The sequence below is a fragment of the Panthera leo genome, chromosome E2 (assembly GCF_018350215.1).
Source record: "Panthera leo isolate Ple1 chromosome E2, P.leo_Ple1_pat1.1, whole genome shotgun sequence".
NCBI lineage: Eukaryota > Metazoa > Chordata > Mammalia > Carnivora > Felidae > Panthera > Panthera leo.
Genome location: NC_056693.1, coordinates 16495288 through 16512338, shown reverse-complemented (window position 1 = coordinate 16512338; position 17051 = coordinate 16495288). Strand labels below are relative to the sequence as shown.

At 37.6% G+C, this 17051-nt stretch overlaps 1 protein-coding gene across 9 annotated transcripts in view; it reads left to right on the top strand.

The window, feature by feature from the left end:
• LOC122208713 (zinc finger protein 420) overlaps positions 1 to 17051 on the top strand; it is a 122350-nt gene that overhangs the window by 75530 nt on the left and 29769 nt on the right. For 3 of the 9 annotated variants that reach the window (XM_042920076.1, XM_042920074.1, XM_042920068.1), the window contains exons 1-2: positions 9242 to 9546; positions 11007 to 11057. The exons of 1 other annotated variant lie outside the window; for it this stretch is intronic. The gene's annotated coding sequence lies outside the window, so the exon portion shown is untranslated. 5 more of the 9 variants (XM_042920073.1, XM_042920071.1, XM_042920070.1 and 2 more) reach the window with 5 other exon arrangements.

Below are 17051 nucleotides of genomic sequence, written 5' to 3'. Positions count from 1 at the left end.
GATGAGATAGAAAGATATCACCAAGATCTAAGTTAGTACTATTCCGGACAGAAAAAATCTGACAAACATTAATTCAACACTTAATAGTACCAATCACTGCTCTAAACAAGTTATATGTAACAACTCATTAATTCTCAAAACAAAACAAAACAAAACAAAACCACCATCCAAAAATTTAGACTCATCTTTAGGTGATAAAACTAAGGTAGTGACAGTTTAAGTAACTTGCCCATGGTCACACATAAAGTGATGGAGCCAGGATTGAAACCTTTTTATCTCTAAAGTCTATGCACTTAACCTCTATTATTATCAGAATTAACTAATAGGGACACATAGAAGAATTGTTTTTCTCCTAGGATATGGAAAGTGACATAAGTAAAGAAAGGGGAATGTGTAAAGAAAGAACTATTTCATATATTTAAGTATTAACAGATGAAGAAATGTCCTAGAAGACACAGGAAAAAATGGGATCAAGAATAGAAAAGATAATACAATATTTTTGAGAGGAGAAACACTTCATTTTTTGAGACCAAAGTAAAGACGGCTTAGGAAAGACTAACTATGGGCCACAACTTCAAAATTATGCAAAAGCACTTTACTTTATATCCATGAAAATTGTTTATTTTCCTCTGAGATATTAATTAGCTTTATAAATGGAAGACAACATAAACTATGTAATCAATCTTGCTAATTTTATGTCCTAATTTGTTTTTCCTTTGAAGGTCAGATTCAAATTTAAAGCTCAATTCTAAATTAACTTATTTCTGTATAGTCTAATTGCAATTTTTGCATGGTCTTACTAATTTATATTTTTTTCCTGACATATTTGTATCCATTTAGTTTCTCATCTTATTGTTGAGATTATTGTGACCTACTTTATCTGCAGTGCAGAATAAAAAAGTAAAAGAAACACATTATTTAAAACTCATTTGAGACTTGATCATTTCTTCCTGGGAGAGAAGTAGAATCTAGAAATGGCCAACCTGGGTGAACAAGAAGCCATGAACAATCAGGCTTACTTAGTAGCTCCAGACAAGTCACACTAGAAATCTCCAGGTAAATAAGGTCAATCACCTTATGGGGGAACAATCTTAAGATTTTATGATCCATCAAAAGCCAAGAATAACCTCACTGTTTGGAAGCACCAATATATGGCCTATGGAGCTTCAATTTGAATTTTAAAAATTATTTTAAGATTAGAAGTATAACTCACAAGATATTTTTAAAGACTGCACCATACTTAAAAAAAAATCCATCTATCAAATCTCAAAATCACAGAAAAGTTGCAAATATAGTGCAAAGAGCTTTTTTCCCCTGAACCATTTGAGACTAAATTGCTGACCTAATGCCACATCACCCCTGAAGATGTCCCTACATAACCACAATATATTATCAAAATCAAGAAATTAATATTAATACATTACTACCATCTATATTAGATTCCATCCAAGTTTCACCAGGTATGCCAATAATGTCATTTGCACTAAAGGATTCAGTTCAGAATCACACATTGTGTTGAAATGTCATGTCTCTTTAATCTTCTTTAGTCTGAAAGTTTCTCAGTCTTGCCCTTTTATAATCTTGACACTTTTGATGACTATAAGTCCGTCTTTGGAGAATGTCTCCAATTTGATTTTCTTTCTTTTTTTTTTTTAATGTTTATTTTTGAGAGAGAGAGAGAGAGAGAGAGAGAGAGAGAGAGAGAGAGAGAACACGAGGGGGGAAGGGGCAAAGAGAGAGACACACACACAGAATCTGAAGCAGTCTCCAGGCTCTGAACTGTTCAGCATAGAGCCTGACGTGGGGCTCGAAACCATGAACAGTGAGATCATGACCTGAGCTGAAGTTGGATGCTTAACGGACTGAGCCACCTATGTGCCCCAGGTATGTCCTGTTAAATTAAAGTTTTAGCAAAGGCACCAAAATAGAATATATACCTTCCAAAAGAGGAGGAAATAAAGGGAGAGGGGAACAATCAAAAGAAGGAATAAAGGGAGAAAATGGAAATATTAAAGGGTTACATATGACATATATAGTGATGTGATAAAATGGTAGAAATAAATACAAATATGTCAGTAAATGTCTGATTGGATAAATAAAATCTAATTATATGCTATTGTCAAGAGACACATTAAGAGAATCACACAGAAAGGCTGAAAATGAGGGAACTCCTGAAAAAACATCAGTCAAAATACTAATGAAAAGAAAGTTGATGTAGGGGCACCTACATTAAACATATATAAAAGAAAGTTGATGTAGCTATGTTAATATTGGATAAAATAGACTTAAATAATAGCATTATTATAAAAAGATCAGTACATAATGATGAAATGATTACATCTCCAAGAATACATAAATTCTAAACTTATGTTACCAAATATACACATTTAAACGAAAATTAGTAAAACAAGGAAAAAATAAAATCAAAACCATAGTAGGAGATTTTGCATATTTCTTTTACTAATTGATACATGAGAGACAAAAATCAATAAGATTATAGAGGATTTAGACCAAAAACTTATAAGCTTAATCTAATGGATACATTTTTAAAAATACTATATATACACAATAACTGCAGAAGACAAATTATTTTTAAAGATATATTGAATATTCAGAAAAAACAGACATATATTAGGCCACAAAGCAAATCTGAAAAAATTTCAATGGACTAATTTTATTTTTTTTAACTTTAGAGAAAGAGTATGAGTGAGGGAGAGGGGCAGAGGAAGACAGAGAGTGTTAAGCAGGCTCCACGCTCAGTGTGGAGGCTGAAGCAGGGCTCAGTCCCATGACCCTGGGATCATGCCCTGAGCCTAAATCAAGAGTTGGATGTTCAACCCACTGAGCCACCCAGACACCCTTCAATGCACTCATTTCATATAGACCAACTTCAGTGCTCACAAAAGTTATGTTAGATAATAAGCCATCAAAGAATAATTAGAAAAAAATCCATATGCTTAAGAAATATCCTTCCAAATTATTTATGGGTGAAAAAATCATATCATAAATTTAAAAAGAAGAATTTAAAAGTGCATGATGAGACTACTACATACCAAAATTTGTAGGATGCAGCCAAAGTAGTACATAAAGGAAAAGTTACAACCTTAAGAATTTATGTTAGAAGTATAAAGATTAATCACCTAAGTATCCAACTTAAAATGTGAGAAAAAATTGTAGAATAAACTGAAAGAAAGCAAAGCAATAAGAAAGAATAAGAAATAAAGGGAACAGTAAAAGAGCTATATAATGAAGAGGATTAATAAGGTCCCAAATAGGTCTTTGTATTATCATATACCAAAAATTATTATAACACTATGTTAATTAAGAGCATATATATAGTGCTGGGAATAATAAATTGACCACAGAATTGAATAAAAAGTGCCCCCAACAGACCAGTTTATTACTGTCAGTAAGAGGGGAAAGGATAGCCTTTTCATAATGTAAGACAATTGGTACATGTACACATACACATACACACACACGTTGTACCCCTTCTTTATCTTACAGAAAGAGTTTGATTCCAAGAGCTTTTATCTTTGTATTATTATTTATTTTTATTTTTTAGCATGGAAGCGCATGGGAGAAGGGCAGAGAGAGAGAGAGAATCTTAAACAAGCTCCATGCTATCTGACACGGGGCTTTATCTCACTACCCTGAAATCATGACCTGAGGCAAAATCAAGAGTTGGACACTCAACTGAGCAACCCAGGCGCCCCCATTCTAAGAGATTTTATAACAAAAAAAAAAAATTGTGTAAGGCAAAACTATAAAGCTTTAGGAAGATAATGTAGAAAACTGAAATTATGACCTTGGTATAGAGGATAATTTTTTTTTTCTTTAATGTTTGTTTAGTTTTGAGAGATAAGACAGAGCGTGAGTGGTGGAGGGGCAGAGAGAGAGGGAGACACAGAATCTGAAGCAAGCTCCAGGCTCTGAGCTGTCAGCACAGAGCCCAAGGTAGGGCTTGAACCCATGAACTGCAAGATCATGACCTGAGGCAAAGTCCCACACTTAACCGACTGAGCCACCCAGGCGCCCCTAGAGCAGAACTTCTTAAAACATAAAAAAATTACAAGACATAAAGAAAAATTAAATAAATTGGACATTAAAACAGAGTAGTTTTAATTTTTTTTGTTTTTGTTTTTGAGAGAGAGAGACAATGCATGCACAAGAGCAGGGGAGGGGCAGAGGGAGAGAGAATCTCAAACAGGCTCCATGCCCAGCATGGAGCTGGATATGGGGCTTGATCTCACAACCATGAGATCATGACCTGAGCCAAAGTCAAGAGTCAGCCACTTACCTGAGTGAGCCACCCAGGTGACCCAAAACAGACTGCTTCTATTTATTAAAAGATCACTAAATAATGAAAAAACAAGATATAAACTAGATGTTTGACACATATGAAATATAAACATCCCCAGGGCACCTGGGATGCTCAGTCGGTAAAGTGTCCAACTTCAGCTCAGGTCATGATCTCATGGTTTGTGAGTTTGAGCGCCACCTTAGGCTCTGTGCTGACAACTCAGAGCCTGGAGCCTGCTTCAGATTCTGTCTCCCTCTCTCTGCCCTTCCCCCACTCATGCTCTGTCTCTCAAAAATAAATAAATGTTAAAAAAAAATTAAGAAACATAAATATCCCAAATAATTAAAAAAATTAAAAAAATTTTTTTTAATGTTTATTTATTTTTGAGACAGAGACAGAGCATGAGCAGGGGAGGGACAGAGAGGGAGACACAGAATCTGAAGCAGGCTCCAGGCGCTGAGCTGTCATCACAGAGCCCAATGCAGGGCTCAAACTCATGAACTGTGAGATCATGACCTGAGCTGAAGTCAGCCGCTCAACCAACTGAGCCACCCAGGTGCCCCTAAAAAAATTTTTTTAATGTTTATTTATTTTTGAGAGACAGAGTGTGAGAGGCTTTTTGGAAAATTTCCCTTGGAAAATATTGCATATTTCCTAGTAAAGTTGAAGATATTTGCATGCTCCAAATATCCTATGTTCAGTAATACCATATTCCTAATAGATATCCTAGAACAGTGGTTGGCAAATTATAGCTCATAAGCTAATCCTACTACTGCCTGTCTTTGTAAATAAAGTTTTATTGGAATACAGCCACACCCATTCTCTTGCCTACTGTCCATGGCTGCTTTCATGCTACAATGGCAAAATTGAGTGGCTGTGACAGAAACCATATGACCTACAAAGCCTAATATATTTCCTATATTTCCTTTTACAGAAAAAGTTTTCCAGCCTCTGCCCTAGAGAAATCTCTGCATATCCATTAGTAAATATGTACAAGAATGTTTATAGCAGCTGTATAATATCAAATTTTGAAACAACCTACATTTCTACCAATAGAGAATCAGTTAAAAACTGTGATAAAGACATACAATGGACCACCATACAGCAAGGAAAATGAATTATAGCTATATAGCTAAATCTCAGGATCTTATAGTGACAAAAAAAAGCAAGTCACAGAATGCATAAAATATTTATACAAAACTCAAAAATATGCATAGCTAAACAACATATTTTGGGGTTGAATAGTTGAAATTATAAAGAAAAGCAACAGAATTTTAACACAAAATTGTAGATAATTGTTGTATTTGAGGAGAAAGGAAAAGGAATAGGATCTTCAAAGTTAACAGTAACATTCTCTTTCTTAAAATAGGTAGTTGGTATAGAGTGTTTTGCTGTATTGTGAATCATTATACCTTACATGCATTTGTGTTCTTTTTGTATCTACTCAATATTTAATAGAAACTACCTTTGAATGCTACAGATCAAAAGAGGGAGTGAAAGTGAAATTCTTTTGGTAAGTCATCCTGAAGTGGACTCAATTTTCCCCACTGTACTGTAACTTTTTTTTTTAAACAATATGGAGGGTTGTGGTTTTTTTTTTTTTAGATTTTAAGTAATCTCTATACCTAATGTGGGTCCGAGCTTACAGCCCAAGATGAAGAGTCACATACTCCACCAATTGAGACAGAGAAGCACCCTTGTTTTTTTTTTTTTTTTAATTTCTTTTTTTTAACGTTTATTTATTTTTGAGACAGAGAGAGACAGAGCATGAACGGGGAGGGTCAGAGAGAGGGAGACACAGAATCTGAAACAGGCTCCAGGCTCTGAGCTGTCTGCACAGAGCCCGACGCGGGGCTCGAACTCACGGACCGCGAGATCGTGACCTGAGCCAAAGTCGGCGCTTAACCGACTGAGCCACCCAGGTGCCCCAAAGCACCCTTGTTTTAAAAAAAAATTTTTATGTGTTTTTATTTATTTATTTTTAATTTTTAAAAAATGTTTTTATTTATTTTTGAGGCAGAGAGAGACAGAGCACAAGCAGGAGAGGGGCAGAGAGAGAGGGAGACACAGAATCCCAAGCAGGTTCCAGGCTCTGAGCTGTCAGCACAGGGCCCGACGTGAAATCATGACCTGAGCTGAAGTCGGATGCCACCAGGCGCCCCTATTTATTTTTGACAGAGAGAGAGAGAGGGACAGAGAATTCTAAGCAGGCTCTGCACTGACAGCAGTGAGTCTGATGCAGGGCTCGAACTCAGGAACTGTGAGATCATGACCTGAGGCACAGTTGGACACTTAACTGACTGAGCCACCCAAGCACTCCAGCCAAGCACCCTTGTACTGGAACTTTTAAGGCAACTTCTCAAGTAAAATTGTCAAATATGATTCTTGTTAATCAAACACCTGGGCTTTGTTAGCTAATGGTTTCAACATGTTCACCAGAGAGAAATGATTCAAATAAATTGTGATAAATCTGAACAATGGAATAGTATCTATCTAGCCATTCACATTTATGACATAAAACATTAATAATTAATATTGACATATGTCACTGATATAATGCTGAGTAAAGCTTTAAGATTAATTTTTGTTAATTTAAAATTTATAATCTTTATAAACTCAAGTCCATCAGGTGTATAACATTCCACTGCATGTTTACCACAAATTACTTAACTTTATTAAGGACATACATTTGAAAATATCACCTTAAAAATTCTAAGAAAGTGGCTAATTCCAGGTCTGTACAATGTGAGTCTGGAATATCTGTGTCAAAAAGTAAGGAAGTGCTCAAAGACAAATGAGGACAGACGAGCCAGCTTGAGAGGCCAAATTTGGGACAATATGAGCAACATAAAAAATGATGATAACAAAGAGCTAAAATACTCTGAATGGAAAAAAAAATCCATGAATCATAGTGATACTTAAAACAGAAAAAACAGAAGAGGGAGAGGGGGAGGAGGAAGCAAAGCTCTTATACACAAAAGAAGGAATGATAACATGAAAAAATCACCATTGTAGCCCCAAATTTAAGAACTTATCTAGGCAAGGATCATCAATAAATTCTAAAACCATTAGTTAAAAAGCTATGTGTAAAATGGTCTCAAAATATCCCCATCAGATTACTTCTTGACTTACAAAGACAAATTACTTCTTGACTAGCTTCTTGATTTACCAGAAAGAGATCAGGTCCACACACTACTTGAACCAAATGGATCAAATTTAGTATCACCAAAATGGATCAAACTCAAATTGTCTGCTTCTTGATGTCATGCAATAGGAAGAACACACCACCACCCATAGTATTCTTGCCAAATATATTTAAACTTAACCTGTTCATGACAAAACATATTCAGAATGTTAGCTGTTCTACAAGATAAACATTCTAGATTCATCAGAAATGTCATTGTGAAACATGAAAGCAGGTGAAAGGAACACTGCTCCCATTTAAAGAAACTAAAAAGGTATGTTTTCTCTCCACCATGTAAGGAAACAGGGACATGATAGGAAGGTTTACAAACAAGGAAGGGGCTCTCACCAGGCACCAAATCCATCTGTATATGATCTTGAACTTCCCAGCTTCTAGATATGTAAGAAATAAATGTATTTGTGTGGGGTGTGTGTCTGTGTAAAGATAGGTCCATCCAGTGCAATGTACAACCTTGATTTGGATTTGGACCAATTTTTTGGTCACTTTGACCCACTCTAAGTGCAATTTGACCATCTTTATTTCACATTTATAGTGGATTACTGTACACAGGTTCATTCACTCAACAATCCTGGGCACGAAACTTGCTAATACAGTCACATTACTGGGAAGAGATCAAAGTGTTCAGTATAAGGTCCTGAAAGAGGAAGTTTTATTATTCCACTCCCCCAACCCTGGAAGAGTGGTGCATTTACAATTCTATCCGCCTCTGTACTGGAAGTTCAAACTTTTGTCATAAAAAAAAAAACAAAAAAAAAATTCCATGAGGCAAGTTCAGGCTTACCAAAAAAAACGTACAACTTTAAGTTTCTCTCTCTCCGTGAACCACGGTAACATCTTTTTATGTATAAAGTTATTTTATTATTCTATTAGTCCATGGCCTCTCAACCTTAACCAATAATGTCCCCATAATATTAGAAAAGAATGGATGCCTACTTCGTGGGACTGTGTCAGAGGAAAAGGCAGTTATGCTAGGACTGGCTTTGAAATCATGTTTCTCGCAAACAAACAAAACTGTTGATTTTGCGTTCTTCCCCATAACAAGTATATTGGATCCAACAGAAAGATCATGTCTAAATTGTTTGTCAGATAAATTGATAACTTTTTTTTTTTTTTAACCAGATCAAATTAGTGTTCAAGAAAGAAATAACTTGACCATCTTATCGGTTTTTCAGTCACACACATGCTCTTCTGCGAGTCCTACAGACACTAAAGGCAGGAGAAAAGCATGTTTGCATAACACAAATCATCATCAGTCACGCAACCATTGTTAATTATGGACAAAAACAAACCACAACAGCAGAGGTCCCTTCTTCTGTCAGCCAATCCCACAGTTAGAAAATGTCATTACCATGCAGCTTCAAGCACGAACCACCTCACCCAAAAGCATGAAGCATACAACCACACACCCAGCCGCCGAGGAACTCCCAGTCTGCCCGACTGTATCCGGTGTGGTCTCACACACATACACACCGAAGGGCCTGTCAAGATACCCCGAGGGTCTCTGCGAGTCTGAGGCTCCGGCTTGTCCCCGCCTCAGTTCCAGCTCCACCCCCCCCCCCCCCCCCCCCCCCCCCGCACCGGCACCTGCCCGCCTGAGGGTCCCGCTTTCTGCAAATCCGGTAAGACCCTAGACTGCTCCACACCCTAGCAGTCTCCTGGCCCAATCACTCCACTAGGGCGCGCCCGACGCCTGCGCATTGAGCTCAGGCGGGCACTCCCAGAAACACCCGCGGCGCGGCCTTTGGGCGAGCGGGTTCGAGCGGCGGAATCCACGAACCGAGGGGAGGGTTAGTAGACTGGGCCTCCCAACGTCCCGGCCGGCCAGCCGCAGGCTTTCTGGTGTTGGACTACATTTCCCAGAGCCGCCGCGTCCCCAATGCGGCTTCATTTCCGTTTGTTCGTGCGATTTGGGGGCCTCGCGTGGGGAGGGCAGCGTCTGGAGGAGCTTGGCCCGGCTCCCGTTGGGCGGGCGAACCCGAAATCGGGGCTTGGACCCCAGGCGCCAGATCCTGGATCCTGAACTGCAGCTTCTGTCCAGGTGAGGATGTCCGGAATGCTGAGGCGGAAGCGTCACTGGAATTGTGTGTGTGGCGGTTTCTTGCCGTTTTGTGCCTGATACTGGTATGGGCGAATGGACGTATGCGGCTCTGGTTTTGTGTGTGAGCGTTTGCGTGAGTGAGAGTTGCAGCTCTGAGTAATAACTGCTGTCACAGTGTATTTGTGACCGCGTGCTTACCTGACGGGGAATGTGCCATGTGACAGTGTGATTGTGTGTGTACCTCTTGTGTGACTGGTGGTTTGCTTGTGACCGTGAGCTGTGCGACAGGACTGCTGTGACAGGGTGTTTAGACGGACTTGGGTCATTTTGAGGTTATTAATACGATTGTGTATTTTGTGTATTACTGGGGCTTCCTTGCGATTTTGAGGCGTTATGAGAGTGCTACTGTGACAACGGTGTTTGGGTCCACTTGTTTTCCTTGACCTGGTACGGTTGTGTTTTTCTCTTTTGAGTGCGTGCCATATATGTGACTGTGGGACTGTGAGTGTGCCACTTTCTCATGACTGTGTGAAGAGAGTAAAAGTGTTGTGAAAGTGTGTTTTGGGCCATGGGTATCTCTGATAGGGTGCTTGGATGTGCTGGAGTGTGTATATGCTCTGTATATGATTGGATTTTAAAGACAAAAGGTGGTCTGAGGATATAACGTTAATTTGGCAGTTGTGACTCTGGCTGCTTGACTATGGAAATGTGATTGTGCGTGACTTTGTCTAGTCATTTATATATTTTATAGCCTGTGACCTTATGGGAGTTTAGTGAGATACACAGATAAATTTGGGCGTTTGTATTTTGGGGGTTCATTCTGGGGCTGTCTGCCTTTGTATCATGAATCTCTTGTGACTTTGTTCTTAAAGAACTTGACCTCTTTCTCTTCTGACCTCAGTGACTCCCCCCCACCCCCACCTCTCCTTCACACATGGCCTATATTGCTTCATTTCTGTATTCATCCTTAGTTCACAGTGGGATCGTAGATGTAGGTTCCCTGCGGCTTCCAGGTGTCCTCTCACCTTATAGCCTTAAGGATACTGAATGGAGAAAAATGACAGGAAGGAAGGAAGTCAGAAATTTGAGCCTCTGAATGAAGACTATGAGTTACTTCTAAACCACAGCAGATAGCACCTTCAAAACAGGCCATTTGGAAATGTAATGGAGTTCCAGAGAATGTGCTAGAGGAGCCAGTCAGTCACACACTGTAGGGCCTGTGGCACTTCGCTGCAGGGCTCTATCTCCAGTGGACAGTTTTGAATCCGGAAATAAATTCTAGCCCAGGACAGCTGTGATCTTGGACCTTCTTTCCGATACAGAAAGTTCTAGTCTTCTGATTTTCCTCCACATTAAATGAAGGGTAGATGGGGGAGGGGAAAGAGAGTGTATTCTGATTTAGAGTATATCCTAAGAAAGGCCAAGTATCTCATGATTGGTTTTTCTTTTCCTGAGAGTAGAGCCCAGAAGAGGAAAAAATGGCTGTTACACATTCAAAACCAAAGTCCAAGGTGAGTAGATGTTACCTCTTAGTTTCCGGAAATGCTTTTATTTTTTCAGGATATAGGAATCTTTGTTTTCTTTTTGAAATTTCCTAGTTAAGCTTTCTCAAATGATGGAGGTGGCAAGGCAATTTTCTGTAGATTGGGAGCATGGAATATGTGTAGTTAATTATGATAGATACTTCCCAATAGTGAGGAAGTATGGATTTGAGATTCATACATTTTAAAAGGAGATAATATTGTGTTCTTTTTTAAAAATTTTTTTAAATGTTTATTTTTGAGAGAGAGAGAGAGAGAGAGAGAGAGAGAGAGAGACAGCACAAGTGCACAAGTGGGGGAGGGGCTGAGAGAGGGAGACAGAATCTGAAGCCGACTCCAGGCTCTGAGCTGTCAGCACAGAACCCCACATGGGGCTTGAACCCACAAGCTGTGAGATCATGACCTGAGCTGAAGTCAGACGCTTAACTGACTGAGCCACCCAGGCACCCCTATATTGTGTTATTTCTGACATAGCAGTATTATGGGTTTTTTTTTTACTTTTCCTGTTTATTAATTTTCAAACGTACACAAAAGTATAATGAACCATCATAGGCCCAGCTCAAAAGGTATCACTTGCCAATCTTATTTATTCTGCCTTCAGTTCAAACTCCTTTCTAATTAGCCTCTTGATTTCTTCTTTGATTTATGGGTTATTTAGAAATATGTTATTTAGTTTTTGGGTATTATGAGGATCTTCCAGAGATCTTTTTGTTACTGATTTCATTCCATTGTGTTCAGAGAAATACATTGTATGACTTGAATTCTTTAAAATTCATTAAGATTGGTTTTGTGACCCCAAAATGTGTGGTCTATCTTAGTAAATGTTTGGTATGCACTTAGAAAGACTATTCTGCTATTGTTGAGTGGAATGTTCCATAAATGTCAGCTAGGTAAGGTAGATTGATAGCATTGCTTAAATCCTCTGTAACTTTACTGATTTTCTGTCTTGGATTTATTTCTTTCTCCTTGTAATTTCTATGGGTTTCTGTTTCATGTATTTTGAAACTCTGTTATTAGATCATAAATGTTTTAGATAGTATGTCCTAATGGTAAATTGATCCCTTTATCCTTATGAAATGCTCTTCTTTATTCCTGGTAGTAGTCTTTGCTCTGAGCATCTACTTTGTCTGATATTTAATGTTGCCACTCCAGCTTTCTTTTCGTTTGTGTTAGCATGCAATATCTTTTTCTATCCTTTTTTTTTTTAACCTGTTTGTGTTCTGGTATTAGGGGGCATTTTTTGTCGGCCATATTCAGTTTTTATACAGTTTGACAATTTCTGTCTTATAATTAAAGTATTTATACCATTTATATTTAGTGTGATTATTGATGTGGTTTGGGTCAAATCCATCATCTTGTCCCATCTGTTCCCTATTCTCTTTTCCTTTTCTGCCTTCTATTGGATTGGCGGAGAGAGTGTCAAACTAACAATACCAATATTTTTACTAACCATCTGAATACAGAAAAACAATCAAGACTTCCTGGAGTTCAATAGGATAAAACCTGTCCTACAGTTAGGCTCATTTGTTTCATCTTATACTTTTAGTGATTCCCCCCCCCCTTTGATTTAATTTTATTTTAAAATTATATAAAATATTTATTTCCAAAATAAAAACTACAGACAAGGTAAATTCAGAGAAGTCTGGTGTCCATTCCTGTCCTTTCCACCCTGTTCCCTTTTTCCTTCTATAGATAACTACCTGTACTTCTCTTTGGTTTGTTCTTCTATTTTTCTTTTAAATGGTACATGTTTATGTATATGTGTTTGTATGTATATGTATGTAACTAAAAGGGAGTATTGTACGTATACTACACTATATCTTTTTCTTTCTCATATGTTTAATGTATTCTGGAGATCATTTTTTAGCAGCCTAGAGAGATCTTTCTTATTCTATTTTATAATTATCTATTTCTTGATTGGCAGTAATAGTTTATTCACCCAGTCTTTTAATTTTTATTAAAAAAATTTTTTTTAACATTTATTCATTTTTGAGAGACAGAAAGAGGGTGTGAGTGGCGGGGGGGTGGGGCAGAGAGAGAGAGAGGGAGACACAGAATCCAAAGCAGTCTCCAGGCTCTGAGCTGTTACTCAGAGCCCAATGTAGGGCTCAAACCCACAAACCATGAGACCATGGCCTGAACTGATGTTGGATGCTTAACTGACTGAGCCACCCAGGTGCCCCTATTCACCCAGTCTTCTGAGTGGGCATTTGGTTTTTGCCCCAATATTTTTCCATTGTATAATATAGCAATCAATAACAGTATGTATGGTTTCTATTTGTAAAGGTTTATCTTTCAGATTTCTGGCCTACTTTTAGCTTATGTTGTGGTTTTTGACATAGATTCTACCTGAATTACAACTCTTGAGCAATAATAAAATGGAAACTTTTTCTATAAAGTTTATAGAAAATTTCAAACATATATGAAAGTAAAAAGTATGGTGTAGTGCATCCCCCTGTACCCTACCCATCACTCACCTTCAGCAAATATCAGTTTATAGCTAAACATGTTTCATCTCTAGATCCCTCTCCTCACAAAAAAAAGGATTATTTTGAAGTAAATTGCAGATATGAAATTTCATCCACAAATATTTTAATACGTGTTTCTAAAAGATAAGAGCTTTTTATTTAAAGAACATAAGCACAATATCATTACTACTTAAAAAAAATCCTTGCTACTGTCTTAATGTTATGAAATAGCCAGTCAGTGTTAAGATTTCTCCTATTGTCCATAAATATGCATTAGAATTGAGATCCAACAATGCCTATTTAGTCTATTTAGTGTAATAGTGTGATGTGTTTCTTGATCTTTCTTTCTCTTCTCTTACAGTTTATTTGTTCCAGAAACAGAGTTTTCTTATAAAGTTACCCATATTCTGGATTTTGTTGCTTGCTTATGTGTTGTGTCATTTAACATGTTTTGTATTTCTTCTAAACTGGTATTTAATTCTAGAGGCTTGATGACGTTTTTTTGTGGTTTTGCTTGTTTGCTTTGTACTAATCCTTTGTACATAATGGTGCGTATATCTATGACATGGTGCATAACATTTGGTTGTTTTCCTTTATGTGATATTAGCAGCCATAGGTTGTCTTTTCTTGGAATTTATTATTTTATCAGGAGTCATAAAATGATACTGTAATTCTGTCATTTCTTCTGCAGTTATTAGCTAGAATACTTCTGTAAAGGGAACCATCCTGTCATCAGTGTCTTGGTTACTCTGAAGTATAACTTATGTAAAAAAATATTAGGATAAAAGCTTGATTTTTCTCATTGTTTTTCAGCATCTTTGAAAGTTCATCCTGTGTTTTCCTTTTAAATTATTATATATGGGACGCCTAGGTGGCTCAGTCAAGTGTCTGACTCTTGATTTTGGCTCAGCTCATGATCTCATGATTTGTGAGTTCAAGCCCTGCATCAAGTTCCATGCCAACAGTGCAGAGCCTGCTTGAGATTCTCTCTCTCCCCCTCTCTCTGCTCCCCCCGCTCATTTTCTCTCTCTCTCTCAAAATAAATAAAGAAACTTTAAAAGAATTATTTTTATGGACTTGTGGATTTAATTATATTTTACATGTGTCACTCTATAGCAATTACTGTTCTTTTTCATACTCCGATTGTTCATCTTTGGCCTATGGGATCCTCTTTATCCCCTCTGATTTGGTTCCTTTTGGATTCTGTGGCCCTGGTCCCTGAAATGGGAGAAGGCTTTTGTGTGGTACTCCGTTGGCAGTGAAACGATTCTCTACATCTGTGCTGATCCATCTGACCCTCTGTTGGGGCTGTTCCATGGGGGAAAATAGAACAGTGTGAGAGCTAGTGCTTTCTTTGGGTGCTTTACTTGACTAGTAAGTATTTAAAAGCTTGACTGTTACTTTCATTTTGGCTTATTGTCTTAGTTTTTCAGACAACTAGCAGCTCAACTATTTTCAGCTCCTTTTTTGATAGTGGGTGTGGTATCAATTTTGTCAAGGTTCTTGATAGTGTATATAAATCCTCTGTATTGTTACTGACATTTTCATCTACTTGTTCTGTTAGTTACTGAGAGAAAGATGTTAAAATTTCTAAAACTGATTGTGGATCTGTCCATTTCTTCCTTTAGTTCTGTTAGTTTTTGCTTCATATATTTTGATGCTTTATTAAATCTGTGTACCTTTAGGATTTCTGTCTTCTTGATGAATTTGTCCTCTTTTTCTCTTATATTACTCTGTCTTGGTCTCTGTTTTGTCTTATATTAATACAGCTACACAGGCTTTCGTATGCTTACTACTATAAAATGGTGGAGGTATATCTTTTCTGCCTCTCTCTTTTTTTTTAAGTTTTTATTTAAATTTCAGTTAGTTAAGATACAGTGTAATATTACTTTCTGGTGTATAATATAGTGATTCAGCACTTCCATACAAGACCCAATGCTCATCTCAGCAAGTGCACTCCTTAATCTCTATCACCTATGTTACCAATTCTCCCAGCTACTTCACCTCTGGTAACCATCAGTTTGTTCTCTATAGTTAAGAGTCTGTTTCTTGGTTTGACTTTCTTTTCTTTTCCCTTTGTTCATTTGTTTTGTTTTTTAAATTCTACATATAGTGAAATCTTACGGTATTTGTCTTTCTTGGACTGAGGTATTTTGCTTAGTGTAATACTCTCTAGCTCCATCCATGTTGTTGCAAATTACAAGATTTCATTCTTTTTATGGCTGAGTAATATTCCTCTGTGTGTGTGTGTGTGTGTGTGTGTGTGTGTGTGTGTGTAAACCCACATATACACTACATCTTCTTTATCCATTCATCAGTCAGTGGATACTAGGGGTGTTTCTATAGTTTGGCTATTGTTGACAGTGCTGGTATAAACATTAGTGTGCATGAATCCCTTTGAATTAAATTTTTTTTTTTCAAATTTGTATTTTTGTATTCTTTGGATAAATGTCCAATAGTGTAATTGCTGGATTGTGGGGTAGTTCTATTTTTAGCTTTTTGAGGAATCTCCATTCTATTTTCCAGAGTGGCTGCACCAGTTTGCATTCCTGCCAACAGTGCACAGGGGTTCCCCTTTCACCACATCCTCGCCACGACCTGTTGTTTCTTATATTGTTGATTTTAGCCATTCTGACAGATGTGAGGTGATATCTCATTGTGGTTTTGATTTGTATTTCCCTGATGATCAGTGATTTGAGCATCTTTTCATGTGTTTGTTGTCTTATATTAATATAGGTATGTAGGTTTTCTTACGCTTAGTATTTATATGGTGTATCTTCCTCCACAATTTTACTTTCAACCCATTTATATCTTTAAACTTAAAGCACATTTCTTATAAAGAGCATAAAGTTGGAATTTGCTTTTTTCCCTTGTCTTGACATTGTCTTTTTTTTTTTTTTTTAAACGTTTATTTATTTTTGAGACAGAGAGAGACAGAGCATGAACAGGGGAGGGGCAGAGAGAGAGGGAGACACAGAATCCGAAACAGACTCCAGGCTCTGAGCTGTCAGCACAGAGCCCGACGCGGGGCTCGAACTCACGGCCCGTGAGATCATGACCTGAGCCGAAGTCGGACGCCCAACCGACCAAGCCAGTCAGACGCCCAACCGACCAAGCCACCCAGGCGCCCTGACATTGTCTTTTAATTGGAGTGGTTGGACTATTGACCTTTAATGAAATTACAATTTAGTTTAATCCCTGCTGGGGACAGGAGCTCCCCTATATATCTCTTAAGAAGTGCTTGGCACTTTTTACAGTTAGTACCCTTAAATTTCCTTGTGTCTTTAGCTTTGTGCTGAAGTTATGATTTTTCATCTTATCTGAAGTATTTTTGGTTGTTAACATGGTCAGTTATCTATTGAGCTTTCCACATGTGGAAGAAGTAGAATTTATAATTAAATGTTTATCAAATACCTACATGATTGACTTTCTATAGGGACAGTGGTTCTCCCTAGAAAGTGTTTTAGAAATATATCTGGATGCTTTTGAATGTTAA